Here is a 13,629-nt window from a genome sequence, read left to right as displayed (position 1 = left end):
TATCCAAGTGGAATAATCTGTTGATGCTGTTGGTGCGGTGGAAGTTTATCCAGATGTCCTTTGGCTTATTACCCAACTAAATATACTGTTTCTGACTTACTAGGCGTAAGCTTATTTAAGTCCATTTTATCTGTTAAGCCCCCCTCTGACGTTGGTGGTGGTTCCTGTGTGCGAATTTGAAAATTCACATAAAACAACGTTTGAAAATTTTGCTTTTCACATCACATTTTGGACTCACCCCAGATTTCTTTTATTAATTTTCAGTGATCAGTTACTATTATCACTGTACGTATTGGTTACATCATTACATGTGTTATTGTATCAATGCTCATGTTTGTCATATGGATACAACTTATCATTGCACTATATATGCACTTCATTTTCATTTTCTATTAGTTATATCATTATATGTGTTATTGTATCAATGCTCATGTTTGTCATATAGATACAATTTATCATTGCACTATATATGCACTTTATATGCACTTTATTTTTATTTTCTATTAGCGCTGCATTTATACATTTTTTATTCTAGATACAGATGGTCATCTGTAGTGCTAGTCACTTTTTCCATATTTGATCTACTTTAGCGCAGTGTCCTCCCCCTGTTTGTTTTTCCATCTAACATTAAAAGAACTTCTGACCTCCTATTTAAAAAAACTCCCTATGGCGGTGGTGCGCAGAAGATCATTTCAGAATATACAGCATGTAGAACCTTGGAAGATGGGTTATGCAGCCACAGCAGTAGACAGCTAGGTCAGGTTTTATGCTTACCACTGAAGAAAAAAATAAGGTTACAGTGGGTATACAGTAGAATAATTAAAAAAGATAAGGTAGGAAACATTTTACCTGGTCTAATGAATCTCCATTTACCTGTATGTTGCAACATGCTGATAGGTGGGTCAAAATTCAAAGTTAACAAATCGGCAGGAACTGTGTGGTTAATTTACTAAAACTGGAGAGTGCAAAATCTGGTGCAGCCCTATATAGAAAACCAATCAGCTTCCAGGATTTTTGTCAAAGCTTAATTGATCAAGCTGAGGTTAGACACCAATCACAGCTGCACTAGTCTGCGCTCTCTAGTTTTAGTAAATCAACCCCTGTGTGATTCTATCAGATCAATATGAACCAGTTTTCCTAAGGAATTTTTTAAGTATTTTGATAAATCTTTGCTGTGAACAATTTCATCCATTCTGATGGAAAACTGGGTCTTATGAAGTATTAGACAGACAGAACAATGGATAGGCTTATTGAACAAACAAGCAGAGGAAACCATGTGTTGAAAAAAATGTTCTTTAACTCAGTACAAACAGTAAGATCGAATAAACTATTTAAAGAGTACTCTGAAAAAATGATGCGTTGTTTAATCACTTGCTGACCACAATACTTGTATATACATTATCTTTATTTTTTCAGATGAAGGCTAGCTTTCTTATGAAAGCGATCCAAGTGGCTCATTAACCACTGGATCGCTTTGTGAAGCAGCGGGAGTGGGGGCACATCCCATCCCGCCGCAGCCAGTGTCTCTACAGCTTACGGTTTCTGAGAAACGATCCAATGGTGCAGCCAGCTGGTCACAGAGGCAGTGAGAGAGTAGATCATCTCTGATTGCCTCTATGGCCTTGGAGTACCGGAGCGACGTCACTTTCGGTCCAGGGTGGGATTACATTTTTTTTTTAAGCAAAAAATTAACATTTTTTTTTTTTGATCGTTTGCTTTTAAAGGTAAAGAAGAGATTTGGGGTTTTTTTGATCCCAGATCTCTCCAAAAAGAGGACCATATCCATATCTATATTTCTATAACAACGGATGTTTACATTCCTTGTAATAGAAACAAAAGTGATCAAAAAAAGAATAATTAAAGGGACAGTGCACAGTGAACATTTTCTATTATTTCCCAAGTGGGTTTGTACTCATATCACAAAACAGTTTTTGTTAGGTAGCCTTTTATAATAGCTGGGAGTTTGAATGCTTAGAATCTTTTAAGAAACAAATCAAATAAAACAAGAAAAGCCCATGTGAATAAATTCTAATATCTGTATATAGTTTATTAGTAAAATGATGCATGTACCTGCAGAAAATAGATATTTTCTATTACGACATGAAACAGAAAATGTGTCTAATGGACAAATGCTTGATTGCAAATGCCGGATCTCTTAAAATCAAACATATGTAAAATGCTTATGCTGCAAAGCTGGACTGTAACTAGTCTAGATTCATGCTGCATGCCTTTAATTCTCCATGATAAATTGTGATGTGTGTATGTGGACTGTCATTCTGACCAAATACTACATTCATATCAATGATATAACTTTTATTTTTTGTCTTCTTAAGAGACACTCTTATGCTTTACATGGCATGTACCCTCAGTATCACAAATTTGGCAACATCCCTGCAGGGTAAGTATCCCACTGCAAATCTTAAAAACCATACAATATTCTGGTTAACTTTTACACTGAATAGGAATGTCTCCCTGGCAACACCAGAACCTTTTCTGGTCAAAAAAGCTCCCCAAAGCAGCAGGTCTGTGGTATAGCCATACTCATACGTATGCATAATACATTTGTGATCATGGTAATCAAGTGACCAATTAAATTATGCTAAAAATTGACATAACATTATTAAAGGTTGACTCTTTTTGCACCATGTTACATTCATTACACAGAGATCTGTGAATAAATGAACTACAAGTGCCATCTTCCACCACTGCAGACAGACTTGTAGTTGTCAATGAAATGCAGTGCAGTGATCACTGCACTCGTTCTCCATTGACACTTCCTTCAGCTCAGTAACTGAAAGTTCGTACTTCAGTACAGCCATAGAGCTTTAGGAAGAGTCTGCAGGAGCCTAGCATTGCACCCAGGATCCATTGATATCGGGTGCAATACTTTGCAGGCTCCTATGGGAAAAAAAATAATAGAAACACATTATTTTGTGCAAAAATATATGCACTTATTTTTTCTGAATGGTAGCCTTTAAAGCACAATCTAAGGCAACCTTTTATTTTTATATCTAGTGGAGAGGGATAAGAATCCCTGTCAGGTTTTTTTTTTTTTAAATATTGAATTTTGGATTGCCACCAGAACAAAAATAGAGTGGAAATCTTCTACTGGGAATGCTAATTCTTGGGACCTCAGTGACACCCTTGGATTTCCTCACTTTAAAGGGTTTTCAACTTACTTCCTGTTTAGTCTATGGGACAAAAACTGGAGAAATCTCCCCAATGGGAACACAGATGGCAAAAATAGAATTGACAGGGGTTATAACCCTCCATTTCACTATCCAAAATTAACACAAAGTTTTGTCTTTAGTTTTTCTTTAATATGTTGATTTTAGGAGGAATTTCAGGTAGATATAAGCGAATACACCAAATAACAATGTAGACATTGGAAGGTTATTAAAGCGGGGGGGGGGGGGGTGGTCACACCAGCGGCACTCATACTGAAAAATGGAGGACAGCAGAGTAAGGGAAAATCAGACTCTGCTACATGAACATGTGCTAACATAACATAATAGCAGGAGGAGACAGCTGAGTTTGCTGATTGTGTCCCTAGGGGGTGCTTTCTAACTGTGTGGGGGATGGGCTTCCTGAATGAACACAGAGACCTGTATTCATAAATAAGAGCAACACAGGATCCCTGTGTTCATTTTTGACAGAACAGCGGTCTGTCATGTTTACAATGGCAGACCACCATTCTGTCTCAATGGGGAGCAATCGCGGGTGCCCCGCATACATCGCGGCCGCCGCATCCGCTGATTGGCTACCCCTGTAGCCAATTGGCGTGTGCGCGTGCCCCCACTAGAAGTCCCGCGAAGTGATGTACAGGTACGTCATTTCGCGGGGCAGAACCAACCTGCCACCATAAAACTATGGCAGCTGTTTTGCAAGTGGTTAAGAATGAAAACTGTACCATCGTCCTATATATTCAAGTATAGAGTAGGAAATTGGATTATTATACAGGATTTATATAGCACCAACAGTTTACGCAGCGCTTTACAACTTGAGGGTAGACAGTACAAATACAATACACTTTAATACAGTAGGAATCAAAGGGCCCTGCTCGTTAGAGCTTACAATCTAAGAGGGAGGGTCAAGAGATACAAGAGGTAATAACTGTGGGGAATGGGCTGATGGAGTAAATAAAAGTACAGTGGTTGCCAGATAGGTTTCTCTGAAGAGATGTATTTTCAGGGATCATCTGAAAGTGGAAAAAGTAGGAGATAGTCGGACAGATTGGGGTAGAGCATTCCAGAGGATGGGAGAGGATGGGAAAAGTTTATTACATCAACCGGTAATAAATAATCACCCATTGTCTCTGTGTCCTTAAGTGGACTCTTTTTCCTTTCCTTCTTTATGGGTGATTTTTTAATATCCATTGAGGTAATAAACATTTGTATATTTTTATATTATAATTGTGTTGTGAGTTCATACTGTACCATGAAAGTCCGCAGTGCTTCAATCCAATTTCCTACTCTATATTCCCATACACACACTTCTAAACCTTGTGGACAGCCTTCCCAGAAAAGTAGCTGCAAAGGTTGGGTCAACTCAATATTGAACCCTACGGAGTAAGACTGGGATGCCATTAAAGTTCATGTGCGTGTAAAGGCAGGTGTCCCAATACTTTTGGTAATATAGTGTGTTTGCCTTTTTTTCTAAACAATCACTGAGTGCCAACAAAACAACAATTTCATTTTGCATTGAAATCTATAATTTAATAACTGCCTAAAGCTGAACTCCAGCATCAGAAAATATAAGAGGCAAGTGCATCCTTTCTTGAATATTGATGTGGTTTGTGAAGTAATCCAATGTGAAAGTTTGCCTCTGTGCAGAAACATCCTGTATTAAGACTCCCTCTCCTTGTGTAGGGTGACTGGTGTTTTATGGGTCCCCTCATCGTAGTTTTCTGCAGGCAGCCTGCAGTTAGGGGACCTGTTGGGTCCCACCCACAGTTCTGCCCGCTGCACAGCCTAAGTGTAGCACAGTGATGATGTCACCACTACTATTACACAGTATTATCTGAGTTTACAAAGGCATCTGGTAGACACAAACTAGATGTATGTACTTTGTGGCTATTGAGGATAATGATATCATTTCCCCAGCACAGCTAATCTGAACATTTGCAAACAATTTTACCAACAACTAAAACTATTCAAGCATGCAGATTACTGGAAAATTCTAGTGCACGGCCCAAAAAAATAGAAAACGACAGAGAATGTACACTTGCATATCAGAAAAGCCAAGTCAGCATGTGGTGTTGTTAAGACTCAACATCTATCATTATATGGATATTAGGAAATCTCAGTGAGCTCATCTAATTGAGATTGAGATTTTAAATTTTCACTCTGAGCAAACTCTGTATCTGCAGGAGCTGTTGCCAGACATGAAGTTGCTTTACATGAAATGTGCGGTAACCAAGGTAATAATCCAGAAAGCTGAAAACATAGCAGTCAGCTGCGATCCCAGAATGAATTAGCTTTCTGACATGCTCTGTGGGTTTTGTTTGGATAACACAAAACACATATAGCGTTATGGTTGGAATGAAAGTCGTTTTTACAGTAAATTTAAGCAAACTATAGGAAGTCATTTTTTAGATTTTATAAATACAACTTTTCTTCCATTAAATGCCACAAATCAGTTTTCTTTCATTTTGAGTACTTTGATATATTATTAATCTTTTCGTTATTGGATCTCCTATTTCTGACCTATTTTAGGGTATGTACACAAATTATGGGCTTTATTTACTAAAGAAGTTGAGAATATTTATTAAGTTTAGTAAATATAGTAAAGCTGTGATCACTAAAGGCTTTCTTTTTGCATTTGCGCATGGTAAAGTGAGCACACCTTCACTTTATTTACTATGCTCAGTGAATGTTCACTTTGTAATGTGAACATTCCCTTTGCTCAGTGAATGCTCTCTATCCCATTATTAATCAATCCTTATGTGTTTCGGTGTAGATTCTGAGCATGTTCTAGATACAACTGCAAAGAACATTGGTGCCAAACAAAATACACCAAAAAACAGCCCTGCCCTATTTGTAGCAGTTCATTCGTTTCAGGGCTTATAGTTCTTGGTGCAGGACCTTCAGTGCATAAACAAGTGAGAATTAAAGCCAAAGCCAAACATTTTCTTTTGTTTTTGATACAATAGGGAGGAAGTTAAAATCATTACCCTTTTTTTGTCATCTGTGTCTCAGAGAGATCTCCATTTGCTTCCAGTCCTCTAGAGAAGGGAAACCAAACTGATAAGAGGCATGGAGGAGCTCAGCTATGAGGAAAGATTAGAGGAACTGAATTTATTCTCTCATGAGAAGAGGAGATTAAGGGGGGGGGGGGGATATGATTAACATGTATAAATACATATTTATACAAAAATAAGGGTCCATATAGTGAACTTGGTGTTGAGTTATTCACTTTAAGGTCATCACAGAGGACAAGGGGGCACTCTTTACATCTAGAGAAAAAGAGATTTTGTTTCCAAATACTGAAAGGTTTGTTGACAGTAGAAGCTGTAAAAATGTGGAATAGACTCCCTCCAGAGGTGGTGCTGGCCAGCTCAGTAGATTACTTTAAAAAGGGCCTGGATTCTTCCCTAGGTGTAAATAATATAACTGGGTACTAAAATAAAAAATAAATAACAAACATGTCAGCATGCATGTTGCAAAGCAACAATATCTGTATTCAGGATGTAATTATATGGGGTGGATAAATGTTTCTCAGGATACCAAGTTAACCATTGAGACATATGTCACTGTGTACATTGCATAAGTGCGGCCATTTATTTGTGCCTAACCACTTCTGGACAAGAAGATTTTCCCCCTTAATGACCAGGCCATTTTTTGCGTTACTTTAACGGACAATTGGTCATGCGATGCTGTACCCAAATAAAATTCATGTCCTTTTTTGTTTCCCACAAATAGAGCTTTCTTTTGGTGGTATTTGATCACCTCCGCGTTTTTTTATTTTTTGTGCAATAAACAAAAAAAGAGCGTCAATTCTGAAAAAAAATATATATTTTTCACATTCTGCTCTATAACATTCCCAATAAATAAAATGTAAAAATCAAATTTTTTCATAATTTAAGCCAATTTGTATTCTGCTACATATTTTTGGTAAAAAAAAATCCCAATAAGCATATTTTGATTGGTTTGCGCAAAAGTTGTCAAGTCTAAAAACTAGAGGAAAGATTTATATCATTTTTATTTATTTATTTTCTAGTAATGGTGGCGATCTGCGATTTTTAGCGGGACTGTGACATTGCAGCAGACAGATCAGACTCCTAACTGACATTTTTTACACTTTTGGGGGGACCAGTGACATTACTACAGTAATCAGGGCTAAAAATATGCACTGTTACTGTAATAATGACACTGGCAGGGAAGGGGTTAACCCAGGGGCAATCAAAGGGCTAAATGTATGCCTATGGGGTGTTTTCTAACTGTGAGGGGGGTGGGCTTGTGGAATCAACACAGGGACCTGTGATCCTAAATAGGAGACCTGTGATCCTAAATTGATTCCAGAGAGAACAATGGTCTGCTGTGTTTACAACAGCAGACTGCCGTTCTCTCTCCACTGGGAGCGATTGCGGCCGCTGGCCCCCATGAATCAGCTTCTCCGCTGGCAAATGGGGGCACGCATGCGCCCCACAGGTACGGCGATTTACACAGCCGAGCCAGCCTGCCTCAGTATTTAAGCGGTGGGCGGTTCGGCAAGCGGTTAAAGTTGTAGTAAAGTCAGAAGGTCTTTTTCTCTTAATGCATTCTATCATTGGCTAAGACACAGCAGCGGCACTATTGGCTACCACTGCTGTCAATCAAAGTCAGTTAGCCAATGAGTAGGGAGAGGAGGTGTGGCTGAACTGCAGCTCCATGTCTGAATTGATACATGGAGCTGTGACTCGGTTTGGGTGCCCCCATAGCAAGCTGCTTGCTGTGGGGGCACTCAAAGGGAGGGAAGTGCCAGGAGAGCCAAAGAGAGACCCGTGAAGAGGAGGATCGGGGGTGCTCTGTGCAAAACCAACTGCACAGAGGAGGTAAGTATAACATGTTTATTATTTTTTTTCAAAAACAGAGACTTTACAATCACTTTAAAGTGAATGTCTTCTTTTGAACAGCAGTGCACAAAATGATATCGTGTATTTTGCACGCAAAAACTAAAAATAACAGACAAAGGTTGGACGGTGACATCAATATAAAAGCAGTTACTGTGTCATAAACAAACAATATATTAATGGATACTCACAAAATATACAGCATGTCAAAATATCTCACATTATTTGAGTTTAGAATAACGCGCAGCATTAAACCATGGGTTACCTGCATTTCTTTGCCAGGAAGAATTTTTTTAGAGAAAGGCTAAATGTCACAGAACAATGGGCTGTTTCTGAGTAAGATAAATGTTTCATCCCAGGTACCTGGTTGAAGCAAAAGGATTTTACAATCTAAGAATTCCTACAGACTGTTTTAGCTCCAAATCATGTATTTTACTTTTTGTGTTAGATGGATCTAATTTTGATTGAACTTGCATTTTCACAAAATTGTTTTTATCTAACCAACTAAAACAAACTGATTATTATGATTATGATCTTCCAATCTAAAAAATCCTCAAAGGAACACCATATAACACCAGAGCAAAAATGTTTGTTACCCCTTTTATCTGTATTACCCAACCCACCTAAAAATATCAGCTACCATAACAGTACATTACACCACCAGAAGACTTTGTTCTATGTGCATTTAATGATGCACAGTATAATTCTCACTAGGTATAATTTTATGTTTTATGTAGTGCTACAGATTCATCATCTGGGCCTTAGTTATTTCTAAGAATTAAAGTTACTCTGGCTATTAGGATTTTTCAGACTTTCAGGAAAGAACTAGTGCTAATTGCTGGCTGAGAAGAAAAGACATTGAGCAAATCTCTATGGACGTCACGTCTGGCCCAGGTGGAACGCACGACAGCTCAGAGATACGAGCGGTGGCGAGGATTGTAAAAATCCAAGGCTCTGCATAGTGGGTGCCACTACAAGGCAGAAGAAAATGTGAGTGCACTGTTGTATAATTTAAAATTAGTCATTTTTAAAAAATATATTGCACGATTATCTCGTTATGTTCTCTCATTCTGAGATATCCCTGTTGGAGACACTGGAGGTTAAAGTTAAGTGAGTGGCTATCAAAGATACATCAAACACAAAGAATAAATCCTCAAAAGCGATGAGGGTCCTGGTGGAACAAAGCGATCTAGTGACTGCCCCCCCCCCCCTTTATTAGGTGTTGGAGCACATTATTTAGGAAGAGCACAGTGTATTAAGAAAAGCATGTATCACCAATGCACATGTGGTGAAAGCAAAGAAGTGGATTTGAAGATATTGTTTTATTACCATCACAAAGACCCTGTTTTTTTGTTTTTTTGATTTTTGTGTAATGAAGTTTTATTTGTATATAATGTTTTTTGTATATGGTATTTTGGATTTTTTTTTTTGTTGCTGTTGGTCACATACAAACCATTGGGTTTGTGATTCACATAGTTTGCATGGATTTGTATATATACTGTATATTGGAACCCAGCTTACCTTAGAGAGTTTGAGAAATCCCTCTATCAGCCCCCTAAGCCCCTTTTATGTGTAAGTCACCCTGTGTCTATTAGGGGCACAGGGTGACCAAGAAAATGATGGACAGCTACCTAATAAACATTGAGAATATGGTTTAGATCACTTCAAATGGGACAGTATTATTTATCAACAATATCTCTCAAGAAATATATGAAGTCTATTCCTGGTTTGTTTGATTCTGAACATTTTTATTGAAAGAACTGGTCACATTGGCCTCTGTTCCATGTTCTTCAATGTAGGAGACAGACAGTCTGTTACTGGTGGTCTCCTGCTATTGTCTGTGTATTAAGGTGTGTTGTGTTTAAACTTATAATAATGTGTATTGTACTTCATGGACGCGATGACAGCAAGTCTGCTAGTTGATTGGCTCAAGTTCATTAAATCACTGTCATCTAGAAGTTGCTAGTGGGAAAGTAGAATACTGTTTGTGTTGGTTGTTCCTTAAATATGTTAATTATTTTTCTGTACACAATTTAATTTGCATAGGATAATGTAATCAGGCATCTGACCTGGTGTGGAATATTCGGTGTGAGTTTGTTCAATAAATGTTCCAGATCTTATACAAGCTATTCTCGGCTAGTTTTGTATGGAGGCACCTAAAATATCCAATATCTATGTTCAAGACTGAAGGAAGCAGTATTCTGATGGAAGCACACAAGCACATTGTGGGGTCGCGGTTCTGTTACACTGTACATATGATATTTTGAATTATTATTTACAACAAAGCCAGCATTTCCACACACGTAGTATTCAAGAAAAAAACATCAGTTCGTAGTAAGAATTTATTGGGGTTGATTTACTAAATGTGTAGAGGCTGTTAACGCTGAATGTTAAACCTTTTTATTGGTTGAACCAGATGGACGTGTGTCTTTTTTTAGCCAGACTAACTATGTAACCACCCCTATTCCTTTAGTATATCAACCTCATTAATTCATAAGGCTTGCAAGACCTAAGATCTGGAATTCTTGGCCTTGTGTATACTAAACGTACTAAATGTGGATCTAGGGACTACATCTGGACTATCTTAAAGAGGCAGTTTCCTGAAAAAAAAAAAAAGCTTGTTGAATCTTTCAGTGGTCCCTGTGCACATAGCACTTGTTCCGATAAAACAAGTAGTGGATGTTAAATAAAATAAATATTTAATTTCTGCCATTGCTGACTGTAGCTCCATCCCCCTGACGCCTAAAACTTTGAACATTCTTATTGGGGGAATTTTTTTTTATATATAAAGTTTTTTAATTATTATAATTAAGTTTAACATTGAACATACAGTAAATGGAATTCCAAGCCTGGAATACAAACGTAAACATCAACTGAGTCTGTTCAACATATAACCTGCATGGAAGTCTATTCTAAAAGGGAAGGGGGGGGTGGATAGTAGAAATATGGGGAGGAATCAAGGATGGAAAGAGAAGGGAGAGGATGTCCAAGGGGATGGGGGGAGAGCATGAGAAAATGGCTGCCAATGTGGAGGGATTATCAGGGAGAGGACGGGGAAGGAAAGGAGAGGGAGAGGGAAGAAGGGTAAGGAAGAGGACAGGAGAAGAGAAGAGAAGAGAAGAGAAGAGAAGAGAAGAGAAGAGAAGAGAAGAGAAGAGAAGAGAAGAGAAGAGAAGAGAAGAGAAGAGAAGAGAAGAGAAGAGAAGAGAAGAGAAGAGAAGAGAAGAGAAGAGAAGAGAAGAGAAGAGAAGAGAAGAGAAGAGAAGAGAAGAGAAGAGAAGAGAAGAGAAGAGAAGAGACCTATTGGGGGAATTAAAGTCAGCATAGAGCTCTCTCTCCATTCTGCAGCACTATGTCTCCTCACCACTTCTGTTTGGCACACACAGAGTCCAGAACTGCTGCCTATAATTTAGGGCAAAGAGAGAGGAAACTGTCAACTCGTGTGCTGAATGACTGCAGCTACAGAAAAATGTTTTCATTCACAAAAACACGTTGACAGCACACACCAGATACTACCATAATCACTTGGGGACAAGTGTAGTAGCCATTGTGTGCTGTTGTGGTTGTAAAGTGGTTGTATATATACCCAGTGAAGTGACTGGCCTCAGAGGATACACAGAGATAAAACAACAAATCCTTCAATCATAAGTTTTACCTGTTTATCTGCAGTTTTTTCTTCTGTACACCTGTTTAAAGTCCAGAGTTTTTTTAAAGCTTGTCTAAGTTGTCAGGAAAAAAGGGGGCATAGTGCTAAAATTACACACTGCAGAGCTCAGTGAGGAGAGCTCTGGGAGCTGATTGGTGGGAAGGGGCACCCCCCTCACACAGTACACAGGATCAGCTGAGGCTGTCAATCAGCTGGAGCTCTCTCTCCCCTGTCACCTTTCTTCTGCGGGTGTCAGGAAAACTTGTCAGAAGTGATTCATGCTGGTAACAGAGGATTAAAGCAGCAGACAGAAATGAGAGTGAGTGCTTTTAATTGAGACAAGTACACCTTATAAAGGGATATGCATATTTCATTTCTGAGGTTTACAACCATTTTAAATTCCAAAATGTATTTATATTTTCTATGTGCAATTTCTTAGCCATATGGACTATTCTTAGCCATACTGACCCTCAAAGCAGCAACCAACACCACCATGTGGTTTGTTACGCTTATCTGTGTGGCATTTTACAAAATATGTATTAGGTAAGCTTTATTTCCTTTTTAACTTTGCATTTAGACCCTCATTAATCATATCAATTATTTTATACCACTATTTTATTTTAATTCAGCAGAAGACAAATACAGGATCTTGTTCAGAAAACGGGTTTGCCCCATTTTACTACATTACTTTTATCTCACAAATGCTTATACTCTTTTTTAGTATTTGTATACCAATAGGGCATCCTTTTTCAACCAGGGTGCCCAGACACCCTGAGGTTTCTTCAGGGGTTCCTTGGCAAAATGCCTATAAACTGATCAAAAATTGTATACAAGACAGCAGGTGGATCAAGCCTGCCTTTCAGTTACACAAAGCCACGGGTTTTCATTATGCGCCATTACGGTTTTCTAGACACTGACATCCTAACAATCAATGAGTTCATCAGTTAATGAGGATGTTTGTTGCCTTCACAGCGTCCTTGTTCAACCCACCTTTACCCCTCTCACTCAGCACTGGGGTGACATTAGCTGACCGATGGAGAGAAATTCAGGGAGAAGAGAAACATTGGAGTACCAGTGTGCAAAAGTGTATTTATAAATCACCTCTAACGTTGGGTGTCCTACGTGTAAATGTTGCTGCATTCTGAAGCTATTAGAATTGTTTTTTTACATTTTAGAATAGGGTGCCTCGAGATTGTATAGTATTGTAAAGGTTGCCTTGAGATTGTCTAGTATTTTAAAGGGTGCCTCGACTGAAAATAGGTTTAGAAATACTGCAATAGGGTACCACCAGATCACCAGATGTTCTTTGCTGTTAACTTACATATTCTCACTATTTTCTTGAAAGGAGATTCTGTTGTTCTGGTAAGGATTTAAAGCTCAGTATAGGAAATCATTTGAACATCTGGGACCCTAGGGTGCACCCTATTTGCCTTTTTTCAATTTGGATTTCCATGTGATAGCGTAGATTGCATAAGATTGCAAGGTAAATGACTGTATGTGCTACAATTGTCTTCCCTTAGTTTAGTATTTTGGTTGAGCGCATGTTCAATGTAGGGAGTGTATCAGAACCAGATAATTAATTATTACCTTTTCTAGAATCAACTTATAAAAAATTGTTACAGATGTTGTTATTATATTGGAAAATACTCTCAATATTTAGGGTAGGTGTAGTTGTAAACACCAGTCTCCTATCCACTTGAGGTCCTATTGCCACTACAAATCCTACCTCTCTGCTGGACGGTGTTCATCTGCTCCCTCTCCAGCTTTTACGTTAGCATTGGCACACTGAAACTTTCTATGTCAGTCCTTTGTGCACAAAGGTAGAGGTATAAGTATCAATGATCAAAGATGTAGCTAGTACCTATAAACACAGTTCAGCCCTGGGAAAGATGGGTAGTGTGTCTGTGTGGGAGGCAGGATTTTTATTGGTAAT

General features: G+C 38.4%; 1 protein-coding gene across 5 annotated transcripts in view; it reads right to left on the bottom strand.

The window, feature by feature from the left end:
- Positions 1-13,629, bottom strand: part of SASH1 (SAM and SH3 domain containing 1) — a 1,308,454-nt gene that overhangs the window by 1,241,863 nt on the left and 52,962 nt on the right. The window lies entirely within an intron of this gene.

The sequence above is a fragment of the Pelophylax lessonae genome (genome assembly GCF_965119305.1).
Source record: "Pelophylax lessonae genome assembly, chromosome: 3".
Taxonomy (NCBI): Eukaryota; Metazoa; Chordata; class Amphibia; order Anura; family Ranidae; genus Pelophylax; species Pelophylax lessonae.
The sequence above is the reverse complement of the archived record's forward strand: the minus strand, read 5'-3'. Positions and strand labels throughout refer to the sequence as shown.